The sequence below is a fragment of the Anabrus simplex genome, chromosome 4, assembly GCF_040414725.1.
Source record: "Anabrus simplex isolate iqAnaSimp1 chromosome 4, ASM4041472v1, whole genome shotgun sequence".
NCBI lineage: Eukaryota > Metazoa > Arthropoda > Insecta > Orthoptera > Tettigoniidae > Anabrus > Anabrus simplex.
In genome coordinates, this window is record NC_090268.1 from 309,363,242 (window position 1) to 309,378,195 (window position 14,954).

Consider the following 14,954-nt stretch of genomic DNA (forward strand, 5'->3'; position numbering starts at 1 on the left):
AAGGTAGGTCGGAAAGGATAGATGAAAGTGAGGAGCCTGGCACAAGTAAGTGGAAGCAATGTCAGGACTCAGCTAAGGCCCCCGTGGTCGTCAACCTACGCTCCAAAGTTCAGAGTCCCGAGGCCCCTTTTAGTCACCTCTTACGACAGGCAGTGGATACCGTGGATGTTATTCTACCGCCCCAAACACAGGGGGCCAGACCACGTTGATTTAAATAAGTACAGGGCAGACAACATCTCAATAAGCTACTGTTGGACCACCGCCGTTTCGATCCTAAGACGACGGTGTATTGCACATAACGGCAACTTTCTACTTACTATATGAAATTATTGGCTAAATGGTTAGCGTGCTGGCCTTTGGCCACAGGGGTCCCGGGTTCGATTCCCGGCAGGGTCGGGAATTTTAACCATAATTGGTTAATTCCTCTGACACGGGGACTGGGTGTATGTGTCGTCTTCATTATCATTTCATCCTCATCACGACGCGCAGGTCACCTAAGGGAGTCAAATCAAAAGACCTGCACCTGGCGAGCCGAACTTGTCCTCGGACACTCCCGGCACTAAAAGCCATACGCCATTTCATTTATGTCCGCCTCTGTGCTGTAGTGGTTAGTGTGATTAGGTGCCACCCCCGGAGGCCCGAGTTCGATTCTCGGCTCTGCCACGAAATTTGAAAAGTACTACGAGGGCTGGAACGGGGTTCACTCAGCCTCGGGAGGTCAACTAAGTAGAGGTGGGTTCCATTCCCACCTCAGCCATCCTGGAAGTGGTTTTCCGTGGTTTCCTACTTCTCCTCCAGGCAAATGCCGGAATGGTAGCTAACTTAAGGCCACGGCCGCTTCCTTCCCTCTTCCTTGTCTATCGCTTCCACTCTTCCTATCCCCCACCAAGGCCCCTGTTCAGCATAGCAGGTGAGGCCGCCTGGACGAGGTACTGGTCATCTCCCCGGACCTAATGTCTCACGCTCCAGGACACTGCCCTTGAGGCGGTGAAGGTGGGATCCCTCGCTGAGTCCGAGGGAAAAGCCAACCCTGGAGGGTAAGCAGATTAAGAAAAAAAGATATTACATTATTCTCCAACGAACTTATATAAATGATATGAGTAAGAAATTGGAATTAGAAATAAGGCTTTTTTGGGATGATTATATTATGTGCAGAGTAATAAATGAGTTACAACATTGTGAGCAAGTGCAAAAAGGACCTCGACAATATTGTGATATGGACAGCACGCAATGATATGATGATGAACGCTGTTAAAAGTCATGTTGTGAGTTCCACTAATAGGAAAAATCCTCTGAGTTTTAATTACTGCATTGATGGGGTAAAAGTTCCTTATGGGGATCACTGTAAGTTCCTAGGTGTTAATATAAAAGGATATATCTTCATTGGGGTAATCAAATTAATGGGATTGTAAAAAACGGTTACAGATATTAGCACATGGTTATGAGGGTATTTAGGGGTTGTAGTAAGGATGTAAAGGAGAGGGCACAGCCCAAAAAGAGTATGGTTGCAGTGTATGGGACCCTCACCAGGATTACTTGATTAGAGAACTGAAAAAAACAAAAGAAATGCAGCTCGATTTGTTCTGGGTGATTTCCAACAAAAGAGTGCGGCTCCATGGCTAAATGATTAGCCTGCTGGCCTTGGGTCACAGAGGTCCCGGGTTCGATTCCCGGCAGGGTCGGAAATTTTAACCATCATTGTTTAATTTCGCTGACACGAGGGCTGGGTGTATGTGTCGTCTTCATAATCATTTCATCCTCATCACGACGCGCAGGTCGCCCACAGGAGTTAAATCAAAAGACCTGCAATTGGCGAGCCGAACATGTCCTCGGACACTCCCGGCATTGAAAGCCATACGCCATTTCTTTCTTTCTTTCCGACATAAGAGTTGCGTTACAAAAATGTTGCAACATTTGGGCTGGGAAGACATGGAGGAATTGAGACGGACTGCTCGACTAAGTGGTAACTTGTGTTCCGTGCTGTCAGTGGACAGATGGAGTGTAATGACATTAGTAGACGAATAAGTATGAGTGGTGTTTTTACAAGTAGGAAAAATCAAAGTATGAAGATACATTTGGAATTCAAGAGGAAACATTGGGGAAAATATTCGTTTAGAGGAAGTGGGGTTAGGGATTGGTGTAATTTACCAAGGGAGGTATTCAAAAAATTTCCGAATTCCTTGCAATTATTTAAGAAAAGACTACTGTAGGTAAAGGACAGATAGGGAATCTGCCACCTGGGCGACTGCCCTAAATGCAGATCAGTGGCGATTAATTGAACTCTTCAATTCTGAACGATCAGAAATGTAGTCATCGCTAGCCTTCCAACGTCATTCTCTATTCCGAGTAAAATTAACCCTTATAACCACCCATGATAAATTGCCATAGCTCTTAGATTTTTACAACTATTTAAAAAGTATGATTTATACCTCTTAATTCCGTCTTACAACTCGGATTTTCATACTACATAATCCTCTTAATACCGAAACCTGCAGAGTAACCACGCGTTTTCCATTTCGTATCTAACTCCTAAGTATACCCTCCTTTAATTTGTATATTACTGTCAGCTTCCCCCGAACTCAGCAGTGAGATAAACCGTGCCTTACAGCAGCGGCCTGATTAAACTTCCACGTTCCGGCAATAAAACTGTCAGCAATAACAAACTTTGTTACTAAGAATTTCACAGTTCTGTAACTTGACAAAACTGTCTGCATGATTCAGGAACTGAATGTGCCAGAATCTGGCAATTGTACAAGATGAAATAGGCCTAAAGATTTAATGTATTATATTAGGCGGATTTTCGTTCTGTAATCATAATATTGTGATAGTGCCTTTGCGAGAAACTGTAATAATGTGATTTACGGTACTTTCCTGTTGGGTAGCGTCGTGATATTGTCGCTGTAATCTCATTAAGACAATGAGTTTTGAATCCCAGTCATGTCACACGAGATTCTTAAAATGAAAAGTTACGTCCCTATTGTTCGAATTCTTCGTAAAACTGGAAGTCCTGTGGTTATATAAATACCATATTCAAGAGTCATTGTACAGTAAATCTATAAACTTGCTTTTAACTAGTGAAGAAATACGAGTTCATGATATGGATTAGATCATGTGATACTGACTTAGAAATAATCAGTAACACGAGTGAAGAAGAGTGAAGAGTTAGATGTTCTCAAAAATACATTTAAAGTTAAGCCATTAAAGTTGGCCCAAACAAAGGGAAAGCCTATACATAGTACGGAAGTGGGGGAGAGAGTAATGTTCCATAGTTCTTGTAAGTCTAACACTGTTTGAGTACCGGTTAAGTTGGCATGGTAAAAGCCATGTGGACTCTGTAAGCTTGCATTCTGAGATGGTGGGTTCGAGTACCTCCATCGCCAACCCTGAAGATCAGGGATGTGCGCGAATGACGCGATGTCTGGAACAGGGAGAATCAGTACTGCTGAAACCAAACTCTGGACTCGATTCGGATGAGAGAAACCGGTTCCACAAACACTTCGCACGCTCGCTGTGTGAAACGGGTAAAGTGAAGAGCTGGCTTATGAGTTAGCACGATTCAAAATACGGACCGACTCTTTGATCAAAGGGTCCCTAAAACCTTAAAGGAAAGTAAGAGAGTAAAATAGGAAAAAAATTAAATAAAAATGAAAATGAAATGGCGTATGGCTTTTAGTGCCGGGAGTGTCCGAGGATAAGTTCGGCTCGCCAGGTGCAGGTCTTTTGATTCGACACCCGTAGGCAACCTGCGCGTCGTGATGAGGGTGAAATGATGATGAAGACGACACGTACACCCAGCCCCCGTGCCAGCGGAATTAACCAATTATGGTTAAATTTCCCGACCTACCAGGAATCGAACTTGGGACCCCTGTGACCAAAAGCCAGGACGCTAATCATTTAGCCATAGAGCCGGACATAAATAATAATAAAGTACTGTTAATTGGCATAGGTTACGTATCATTCTACATCGACTTTATGAACTTACGCGTATAATAGACAATGTAACTCGATAGGAGACGACAAAGCGACAGAGAAGGTAGGCTATGTATCTTCGATTTACTCATGGGAATGTGTACAGTAAGTTTCCCCGATATACTCTGCATTTTATTATTTTTACTGCGTCCAGAAGGAATTTCAGTTAGTTTTGAATTGTTCAGTATTTAATAAATTCCATGTTTATTTACGTAGTTTCTGGAAAGTAAAAGAAGACATGGAAAATCACGTAAGTGATCACGTATCACGAAGTGTGTTCAGAATAAGTCGTGTTACTGTAAGTTTTCTCCGACGGTTCACTCTACCTATTTCTCGTTTTTTAAACAAATTTTACTTCTTTTTTCAATTACTGTTGTTTTCTTACTTTTTTCACTATTCCCTTGTTTTCCAGCACGCTAACCACTCAGCCATGGTGTCGGGCACTTCGCACTCCCAGTCGTTCAGCTAGCTACACGAAGGTTCTTCATTGCTTTCACAGACAGCGACACATGCGAGTTTGGAACCGGTACCACAGCCAGGGGTATTGTTTCTCAAGTTATTGTAGCTGGTTCTAGCCGGATCCATCGCTGGCATATCCTTAAGTTATTGAGGATGGTTTTCCCATTTCTTCACACCAAGCCTTAATTCAGGTCATAGCTGCTTCTTTCTCAGTCGTAGTTGCTTTCCTGTTCCATCGTCACGGAAAATCTGAGTGCAACGATACGGTAATCTTGTCTCGCGCACAAACCTAAATGAGATCCCGTAATAAGTGTCTTATTCAGAACGTTCTTTGGTATGTCTCTTTAAGAGTGCACGCAAAACAATGACTGGCAGTGGTGTATTTTAAGAGGAAGTACACCTGGGCAACCGTACTCTCTTAAGGGAAGAGATCTAACACTTCGAAGAATGAAGGGCGTGAAAACGAAAGACTCCCTTGGCCTCGTAAACTTAATAATGTCGGGGTCAGAAGGGAACAAGAGTTGGCCAAGGGAGATCAGATAGAGGAGATGGAAGTGTGGAGACTGGCACAAGTAAATGGAAGCAGCGCTACGCTCATTTTAGATTTCATGTGTGGTGTGTTGCTAATTCCATCGAAATCCAAGAGATGGAAGTAGAGAACATTGTAGTGGCATCTGGAACTGTTACTGTTTTCTGTGTGTCACACATGCTAAGTTCTGAAGTAAATGAGTTCACACATTTTTTCGTTTATTGTGACACCAATGCGTGTTTGCCAAAGGACACAGAATAGATCACAAGTTATTTGAAAAAAGTTAAATTGTTGGTTTTGAAAATAAATATAAATGTCCTGATGAATATGGTCACGTTTTTATGCTGTCAGGAGAAAATTAAATACTATGTTTTCCGTACAGATGGTTCCGCATTATTGCCACTGAGAATTTTATAATCGTTGTAACAATTCTGTGACTGGTCGAGTTGGCCGTGGGATTAGGAGCGCGCAGCTGTGAGCTTGCATCCGGGAGATAGTGGGTTCGAATCCCACTGTCGGCAGCCCTGAAAATGGCTTTCCGTGGTTTCCCGTTTTCACACCATGCAAATACTGGGGCTGTACCTTAATTAAGGCCACGGCCGCTTCCGTCCAACACCTAGCCCTTTCCTATCCCATCGTCGCCATAAGACCTATCTGTGTTGGTGCGATGTAAAGCCTCTGCCCTAACTACAGTATAGTCGGTGAAAAAAATGTATAGTCGAAATACCGATATGTGTTCTTTCCAAAGATAGGTACTACTAGCTTCTTATCGTACGTACAATAGGCCTATCTTACCGTACCTACCATATTCTTGAATCCTGGCCAGGGAGAGTGCTTTATCTTTTAGGTGTCCCGCCCCAGCCCCTCAGTGTGGGAATGAAAACATTCATTCATTCATTCATTCATTCATTCATTCATTCATTTTCTCGAAAATGTACATGACTAATACAAAGCTCTTGCAATTCAGAGAAAATGGCCCTTCATTTTTGTGGAAAATTTGACTTATTTTGTAAGTTTTCATTAAATTAAACAGTGAAACAGTGAAAATACGTACACGAGAGGGTTAAATCGTCAGAAAAGAAACAAAAACAACAGAATATGTCGGAAAATAAAAGTTGACGGAAAGACCTCGGGAAGAAATAATTAAGAGAGGCGTCCTGTACAAGTTACAGATAGTAATGTTCCACTCAGCTGAAGTCTCCTGGTCGCCATTCAACGTTCAAAGTTCATAGTGGTCATTATACCAATGTACTTGCATGGAAGGAACTTCTGTGATAGCATGTGCTACTCATAGTATGGTATTTTATCTAGTTACACATGATTCGAATTTTGACAGTAAGTAAATAAGTTCCTGAAACTTATCGCGTAATGTTGCCAAGGAGAGAAAACTGAAGAGCTGGCGTAGAGCTGTCTTCTAAAGAAAAAGAATCCAGGAGAATGACAGGTAATAACACTATTCCAGGAACTTAAAACACGATTCATGTTTCAAGAAGAAGAAATAATATTTGTTTGGAGATGATAAATTAATCACGTTTAGTAATACTATTGTCACACTGCAATGTGCATCCAACCACATGCTCTTTTGTAAATGGAGACATTCAGTATCGACGATCTATCTTGTACATGGCGTCCCCCTGCAGGGAGCTAATCCTCAACCGAACATTCAATGGAATGCATTTGAATAGGCAAAGGGGCTCTCGAACAAGCTGTCACTCGGACTGGGACAATGGAGCCGTTCACTTCTCCAAGAAGGTACAGTAGGTAGGCGGGTGGGTAGTGGGTACATTCGGGATTCTCAGTATTGTCAACAAAGAGATTGAGTTTCAGAATGTGGCCTAGACACTTAACTGAAGAACTACTTTCAGGAGCAATGATGCTTATATCGAACGCCTCAAAATACACTGTATGTATGATGAATTCTTGATCGACAAGGTCAAATCCAGGTTACAGGATGTCTAAAGGACCTGGAGACAATAAAGGAATTTGTATACCTTGGGTCTGTCATCTATGATACGCGAAGCTATGAAACAGAGATCAAATGACGTATTGTTCTAGGTCGTGCTGCAATGGTTAAACCAAATACTGTATTTGGTTAAACTCCCTAAGATCTGGCAGAACCGGGCAATATCAAAAGCTACGAAAATGCGCTTGGTAGAATCACTAGTGTTTTCAGCCTTTTTGTACGGCTGTAAAACCTGGACCGTGAATGCTAGAGACGAAAGTCGAATTGATACCTTTGAGACGTGGTGTTGGCGGAGAATGCTGCGTGTACCCTGGACGGAAAGAAGAACCAATGTTTCCATTCTGAACGAACTGAGTACCAAGAAATGTTTATCTTCCCGTGTGATTGAATGTTACCTCCAGATTTTCAGAAGATAACTTGGAAAATACCATTTTGCAAGACAGAGTTGAAGGCTGTAGACCGCGAGGAAGAACAGCAAGTAAAAAGTTAAATCAGGTGAAGAAGATCACTGGCCTATTTCTTCAGATCGCGTTAAGGAAACCCGAAAGCCGCCCAGAATGGAGGCATTTCGTCAAGGCTGCGACGCAGAAATGATAAAGTCATGATGAGGTCTCGACATTCAGCAATAAGCAAAACGACTAATGATGATGATGATGATGAGTTCTTAGCCTTAAGGCTGGTTTTATCTTCAGCAGATCCATCATCAGCTGTTGTAGGTTGCCTAGGCAATACTGAAGGCGTGTAGAACTAGTGATAGGAGTGAGGTAGAATAAGTTAATTATATAATTATATTTCTTTCTTAATTGTCAAAACTGCTTCGACTGTGTACTGTAATTTACGTGACGCTGATAAGGTGCTGCCCTCTCAAAACTGTGCCTTAAAACATCCAGCACCGATACGTGCTATCCCATCACTCTTTGCACCCCGCGTGGAAGCCAAGAAACCCAGAAATCGTCAGTATGCATGCACCAAATAGTCCTGATTCTACAGGAACAGACAGAGAAATTAAATACATTGCGGTTAGCTCGTATATCAAATAATAATAATAATAATAATAATAATAATAATAATAATAATAATAATAAAAATCATATATGTTATTGGCTTTACGACCCACTAACTAAGGTTTTCGGAGACACCGGAATGTATTCTCTCAGTTTATCTTCCCGTGCCAGTAAATCTACCGACACGAGGCTGACATATTTGAGCACCTTCAAATACCACCGGACTGAGCCAGGATCAAACCTGCCAAGTTGGGGTCAGAAGGCCAGTGCCTCAACTGTCTGAGCCACTCAGTCCGGCTGTAAATCAAAGTAAGCGTACCGGTGTACTTAGACGTACTTTAAAGCACTGGCGTGGACACCTGGTAAAATGTTATAATTTTCAATGTTCACTTTTTGTTATCATTACATCAGGCAGTGCCTTGGCACAAAGGCAATAGCACAAACGACAGCCCTGATTATGACTAGGCATAATTAATCAGAAATAGAATTAGAAAAGTCCGCCTCCGTGGTGTAGTGGTTAGCGTGATTAGCTGCCACCCCCGGAGGCCCGGGTTCGATTCCCGGCTCTGCCACGAAATTTGCAAAGTGGTACGAGGGCTGGAACGGGGTGAACTCAGCCTCGGGAGGTCAACTGGGTAGATGTGGGTTCGATTCCCACCTCAGCCATTCTGGAAGTGGTTTTCCGTGGTTTACCACTTCTCCTCCAGGCAAATGCCGGGATGGTGCCTAAGTTAAGGCCACGGCCGCTCCCTTCCCTCTTCTTTGTCTATCCTTTGTCTCCCTTGTCTCCCATCTCCCCACAAGGCCCCTGTTCAGCACAGCAGGTGAGGCCGTCTGGGCGAGGTTGTATCCCGACCCAGAGTCTGAAGCTCCAGGACACTGCCCTTGAGGCGGTAGAGGTGGGATCCTTCTCTGAGTCCGAGAAAAAAAAAACCGACCCTGGAGGATAAACATATAAAGAAGAAGAATTAGAAAAAATACTGTACGGGACATTATTTTTGCAATTTCTGACATTCTATTCATCACTGGGGAACGTAAGCATAAAATTACGTACTGGCCGGTATTAGTTTTTTCTCATCATTACATTTTTGGTCATTTGAAAAACACCAACATTTGTGTTTGTAGAAAGATGTATTTCGGTGCACTGTTTCCCAGGTTTGTATGTACTACCCTTGTCCCATTTCTTTACGCCTCGGGTATGAAGTGAGATGAATCTTCGCAGCGAGTTTCAACGACCGGTAGCACTTCCTGACGTCAAACTTATCAGAGGAGTTAATGAGATGAAATGAGTGACGTGAAGGAAGGGAGAGGGTGAAATCCGGTGCCAGCATATAGGCCTACCCTACTCCTGTCGAATAGCACCATGGGGGTCTGCTCAAGGCTTAATGTCTCCATCCGACAAACGAATCACCATCAACAGCGTCATAAGCCCTCACTCCATATGGACACTGCGGAGAGGTTTGGAATTTAACCCAGGCTTTTGGCACGCAATCTCGTAATTAGACAGTATATACCACCACCTCTCCTACCCTCTCGGCCAACACTCTGATGGTGAAAATTTTCCCACCAACGGGACTTGAACAGGCAAACCAGCATATCGACTTGACGCTTCAACGACCGTGGCTACCAGGTGGCTTCGGTGGAATCAATCAATCAATCAATCAATCAATCAATCAATCAATCAATCAATCAATCAATCAATCAATCAATCAATCAATCAATCAGTGATATGGATTTAGGGCAGTCTACCAGGTGACAGATTACCCATCTGTTGTTTATCTGGTCTTTTCTGAAATAACTGTAAATAAATTGGAAATTTATTGAACATCTGCCTTGGTAAATTATTCCAATCCCTAACTCCCCTTCCTATAAACGAATATTTGCCCCAATTTGTCCTCTTGAATTCCAACCTTATCTTTATATTGTGATTTTTCCTACTTTTAAAAAGACCACTCGAACTTACTCGTCTACTAATGTCATTCCACGCCAACTCTCCACTGACAGCTCTGGAACATACCACCCAGCCGAGCAGCTCGTCTCCTTTCTCCCAAGTCTTCCTAGCCCAAACTTTGCAACATTTTCGGTGCAATGTTTCCAAAAAAATGATAAATTTCACAAAGTTTAGTTGAACCATTCAGGAATGATAAGTTCTATGACACATAGGAGATAATACAAACTAAGGTTAGTATCTCTGAATGTTAATTCTTTTAACCTATTTTTAATAGAATGTTGAATGATGTCAAGGAATGGTCTTTTGAACTGATTCAGTTTAAGGAGTGCTAGTTTCAAAATCGTCAGGCTTATGATTGAAGAAGCAAACTTTAAGGTATGGTGGAGGAAGGAAATCATGATCAAGTGTTGGAACTTGAAAATAATCCTTAGACTTATCAAGCCTGACATCAATTATTTGTTTAATGTCCCTTAAAGTTCTGTAGAACTCAACTCTTTAATGCGCTGGAAACCTACGACACGGCGTTACCACAATTATACACCTTAAGAGTGCCAGCGACCTCAGTAGGGTTCGAACCCAGTAAATTGTAAACAGAAGGCAAAGACTATCCTACTGCACCACTGATAACAGTAAGTGTAACTATGCTCGGGACTGCAAAGCGGCAGAGATTTGATTAATGGGATCGATAGGGTTTCAAAGGAGTTGACTCCTTGAATGAATTATCAGTGTTTTGAGGCCTTCAATTCAGAGGGTCCCGGGTTCGATTCCCGGCCGGGTCGGGGATTTTAATCGCACCTTATTAATTCTTCTGGCTCTGGGACTGTTTGTCCCAAATACTCTCCTCTTCATATTCACACAACACACCACCCTACCAACCATACCAACCCCCACAGAAGCACGCAATAGTGATTACATCCCTCCCACGATCCGTCCATTTAAGGTTGGCATCAGGAAGGGCATCCGGCCGTAAAATAGAGCCAAATAGACATCTGCGACTCAGTTCGCACCCACAACCCCACAGTTGTGGGAAATGTGGTGGTGGTGGTGGTGGTGGTGGTGGTGATTACTGTTTTAAGATGAAGCACAGCTGGGCATCTATCCTCTATGTAACACTAATCAGGAAGAAAAACTGAAAGGGATCAGACACTTCGAAAAATGAAGGTATCGGCCAAAGAAGGACAAGGGTCACGAAGGGCGTGAAAATGAAAGACTCCCTAGGTCTCGAATGCTCTAATACCATCGGGATTGGAAAAGAACAAGAGTTGCCCAAAGGAGTTCGGATAGGATAGATGAAAGTGAGCAGCCTGGCACTAGTAAGTGGAAGCAATGCCAGGGCTCAGCTAAGTGCCCCGTGATCACGAACCAACGCTCCCAAGTTGAGAGCCCTTGGGGCCGCTTTTAGTCGCCTCTTACGACGGGCATGGGATATCGTGAGTGTTATTCTACCAGCCCCACTGCCGCGTATCTGTAACATTAAATACTGTGTCAGCCATACACGTTGTGAACAAACTTGCGACGGCCATTTAAATTCATTCAATTATCTAACCACCGTTAAGCAACTTTGGGCTCGGACACTCACTGGATGGGTGACCAACGCCTACATATCTTTCTTTACATCTTTAATAACTTCATTTCTCTAATAACAAATAACTAAAACCAACTATAAAAACTCTCAAATCTTTTCATTTCTCTAATAACAAATAACTAAAACCAACTATAAAAACTCTCAAATCTTACTTTACATCTTTAATAACTTCATTTCTCTAATACACATATATATTCTACTACCATAACACTGGCGCCGCCCGAGCGCATCAGTCACTAAACTGCTAGGTGAGGAGCATTAAATTGCACCGGTACTAGCAAATCTAACCAAACTCCTCCTCCCGGCGGGAGGAGGGGGCTTAAATTTGATGATGGACCCACAGGGGGACGTGGGAAAAGGGGCAGAAAAAGAAGTTTGTGTTTCAAGGGGATCAAGTATCGGAAATGGATTTCCAGCCGTTCCTACCATTAATCGTAGGAAAAAGAGGAAGAGTTTTGACTCTTCGAAGAATGAAGGTATCGGCCAAAGCGTTGAAGGGAAATAAAAATACTCCCTAGGCTCTCATCGAGACCGGAAAAGACCAACAGAAAATGTTTAAGGGACGTTAGACAGGAGAAAGCCAAGAATAACGGCCGAGAGGATTCGTCGTGCTGACCATACGACACCTCGTAATCTGCAGGTCTTCGGGCTGAGCAGCAGACGCTTGGTAGGCCAAGGCCCTTCAAGGGCTGTAGTGCCATAAAGTTTCGGTTTTGACCGTTAGAAAGGAAATATCAAAAGTGAATTTAACGTTGGATTTGGTGAGGCTTGTGAATAACGCCTAGAGGAATGATGATTTAACAGACTGGACTTTCTTCAGCTTGCCTCAGTTATTTCTGGGGTCGCTGGAGCCAGCTAGACTCATTATGGTTTTGGCGGCGATTTAAGATCGGATGCCCTTCCTGACGCCACGTGGTTCTTGAGATGAAAATCTCGACCCAGGATAGACCGGGATTCGAACCTCAGCCTTCTGGGTGGGAAGCCAACAGCTAAACAACTGAAGTAATCACGCTCCCCGGCGATCTAACAGGCTAATAGTTTAATTAAAAATATATATTGAAGACAACTATAATTTAAAGAATAACTAATAGATATAAATGGGAATAAGGGGATATGTAAACAAATAAACGACCAATTTTTAGAAAACGAACCTGAGAAATGTTACAGCAATCGATGGTAAATTATTGACAATTCAAGCTTAAGTGTTCGCTTTTTTTTTTTTTTTTTTTTTTTTTCGCTATTTGCTTTACGTCGCACCGATACAAATATGTCTTATGGCGACGATGGGATAGGAAAGGCCTAGGAATGGGAAGGAAGCGACCGTGGCCTTAATTAAGGTACAGCCCCAGCATTTGCCTGGTGTGAAAATGGGAAACCACGGAAAACCATCTTCAGGGCTGCCGACAGTGGGGTTCGAACCCACTATATCCCGATTACTGGATACTGGCCGCACTTAAGTGACTGCAGCTATCGAGCTCGGTGTAAGTTATTTCGAAATCATCGGAGTTGTGAATCAATTTCACATTAAGAAATACTCGTAAGTTATGCAAAGAATGAAGAATGTTCTAAGTAGAGATAGTGATGCTTTGGTCGTCAGGAGCCCAAAAATCCACCCCGAAACGAATGTCACTTGTAGAAAAGGAAATTTTACGGTATAAAACTAGTAGGCTGATAAGAAACGACCGAAACGTATCAGCATTTCATTCAGGAAATGGATCTTTCCTCCGAAATTCACCACAATACAGGATCAATATGAGAAATGTCACTCTCCATCCTAGATGTACTGTATTAGTCTATGTCACTGACAATCATAATCCTGGAATAAGGTAACCCGGTCTAAGCAAGCCTAATCTACTCTACAATTTTTATATCATTTCTAAGAAATTCAGCAAATATTTATTTGTTTTAAATTAAAGTATGTTGAACCGAATTTCTGATACGAGGTGATGCAAAAGAATGAACTCTGAATATCAAAACATCCAGTGGAGGAATTTGTTTTTAAAAAACGATTTCTGCAAGTAAACAATTATCATCCTAATCCTTTTCTTTTTCAGGTAGGCCCTATTTGTCGTTAGATGATAAAATGAAGTATGTTACAAGTAATAAATTATTGTTACAGGAAATTAAAAGTAAGATTAGTGAAATTTTATGCTAATTTCTGTTTAAATACAAGATCGTCTATAAAATATCACCGATGGTAATTTCGGACAACTTCTCATGAGCGAGTTATTTTCTTTATCAGATTATTTAACGATACGCTGGGTTTACTGGAACGAGTATACCCTCTAGCGGTAAACATATGAAGTTAGCAGTAAACAAAGAATTATTCTCCATGCAGTGGGAATCACTGACAGTAACCGATGAAAAAGTTCGAAAAATATACTGAAACGAATTCCTTAAACACATCAGAGATTATCTTTTCTAAACGTTCTACCAGATAAGGGATATAAGTGATGTGGTTGACACTCAATTCATATAATATTGATAATGCAGTTTTTAACTGCAGTGGCGGTATATAATTAACGATAAACATGTGAGTAAATGAATTTTCATGACGACAGCAATACACACCTAGTGTTAAGGGAAGTGTCAGTGGCTTACCTTAGTGTTGAGGAGCGTGTGAATTCCCTCTTCTACACGAGCGAAGTTCCCTTTCCCGAGAAGCTTCCCACTCAGCTTGTAGAACCCCACTTTGTGCAGCTTCCTGATGCTCTCTGATGAATCTGGCTTCGTCATTGTCTTCTTGTCACACGACAGTCAATTCACATACGTTTTCATTTACACACTTTGAAAATATAGCACTTTTTCTTTGATTTCTCGCACATTAAAATTAGACCATAGTCATTAATTATCGAGAAACTTAACTAAACCCACGAAAATTTGGCATATACTTTCTAAATTCGAATTGAATTCAGGTATCATTTCGTACACAAAATATTAATAACACAACCGGAAAACAATTGTACACTTTCCACTGTTAGTCCAAAGAACGTTATGTTGAATGGCACAGAACAACATGTATTAGAGAACACAGAGTGCTCCATCTACCGTTCTGCAGTAGTGATGGGAAGTTGGAGACACCATATTCGTAAACTGAACCAATTATATGAAAGTGATGGTCTTGACTTTTACACCAGTAATAAATTATTGCTTCAAAGATGCGTACGTAAACAAGATGTACAGACATGTTACGTTAAAAGAAAAAGGTACTGCACCATTTTATGATTACAAGTTCTTGAAGTACTTGAAGAGGTCGTCGTGCGAACGACTCTTCGCGTCATAATAATAATAATAATAATAATAATAATAATAATAATAATAATATATCAAATATATATATGCATATATATATATGTGCATATATATATGCATATGCATATATGCATATATAATATATATAATATATATAATATAAATATAATCGAGGTGTATAAATCTAATGCAGAGACTTTGCAGTTATAATCAGCAGTATTTTGTAAGATAAAAAAATGAGT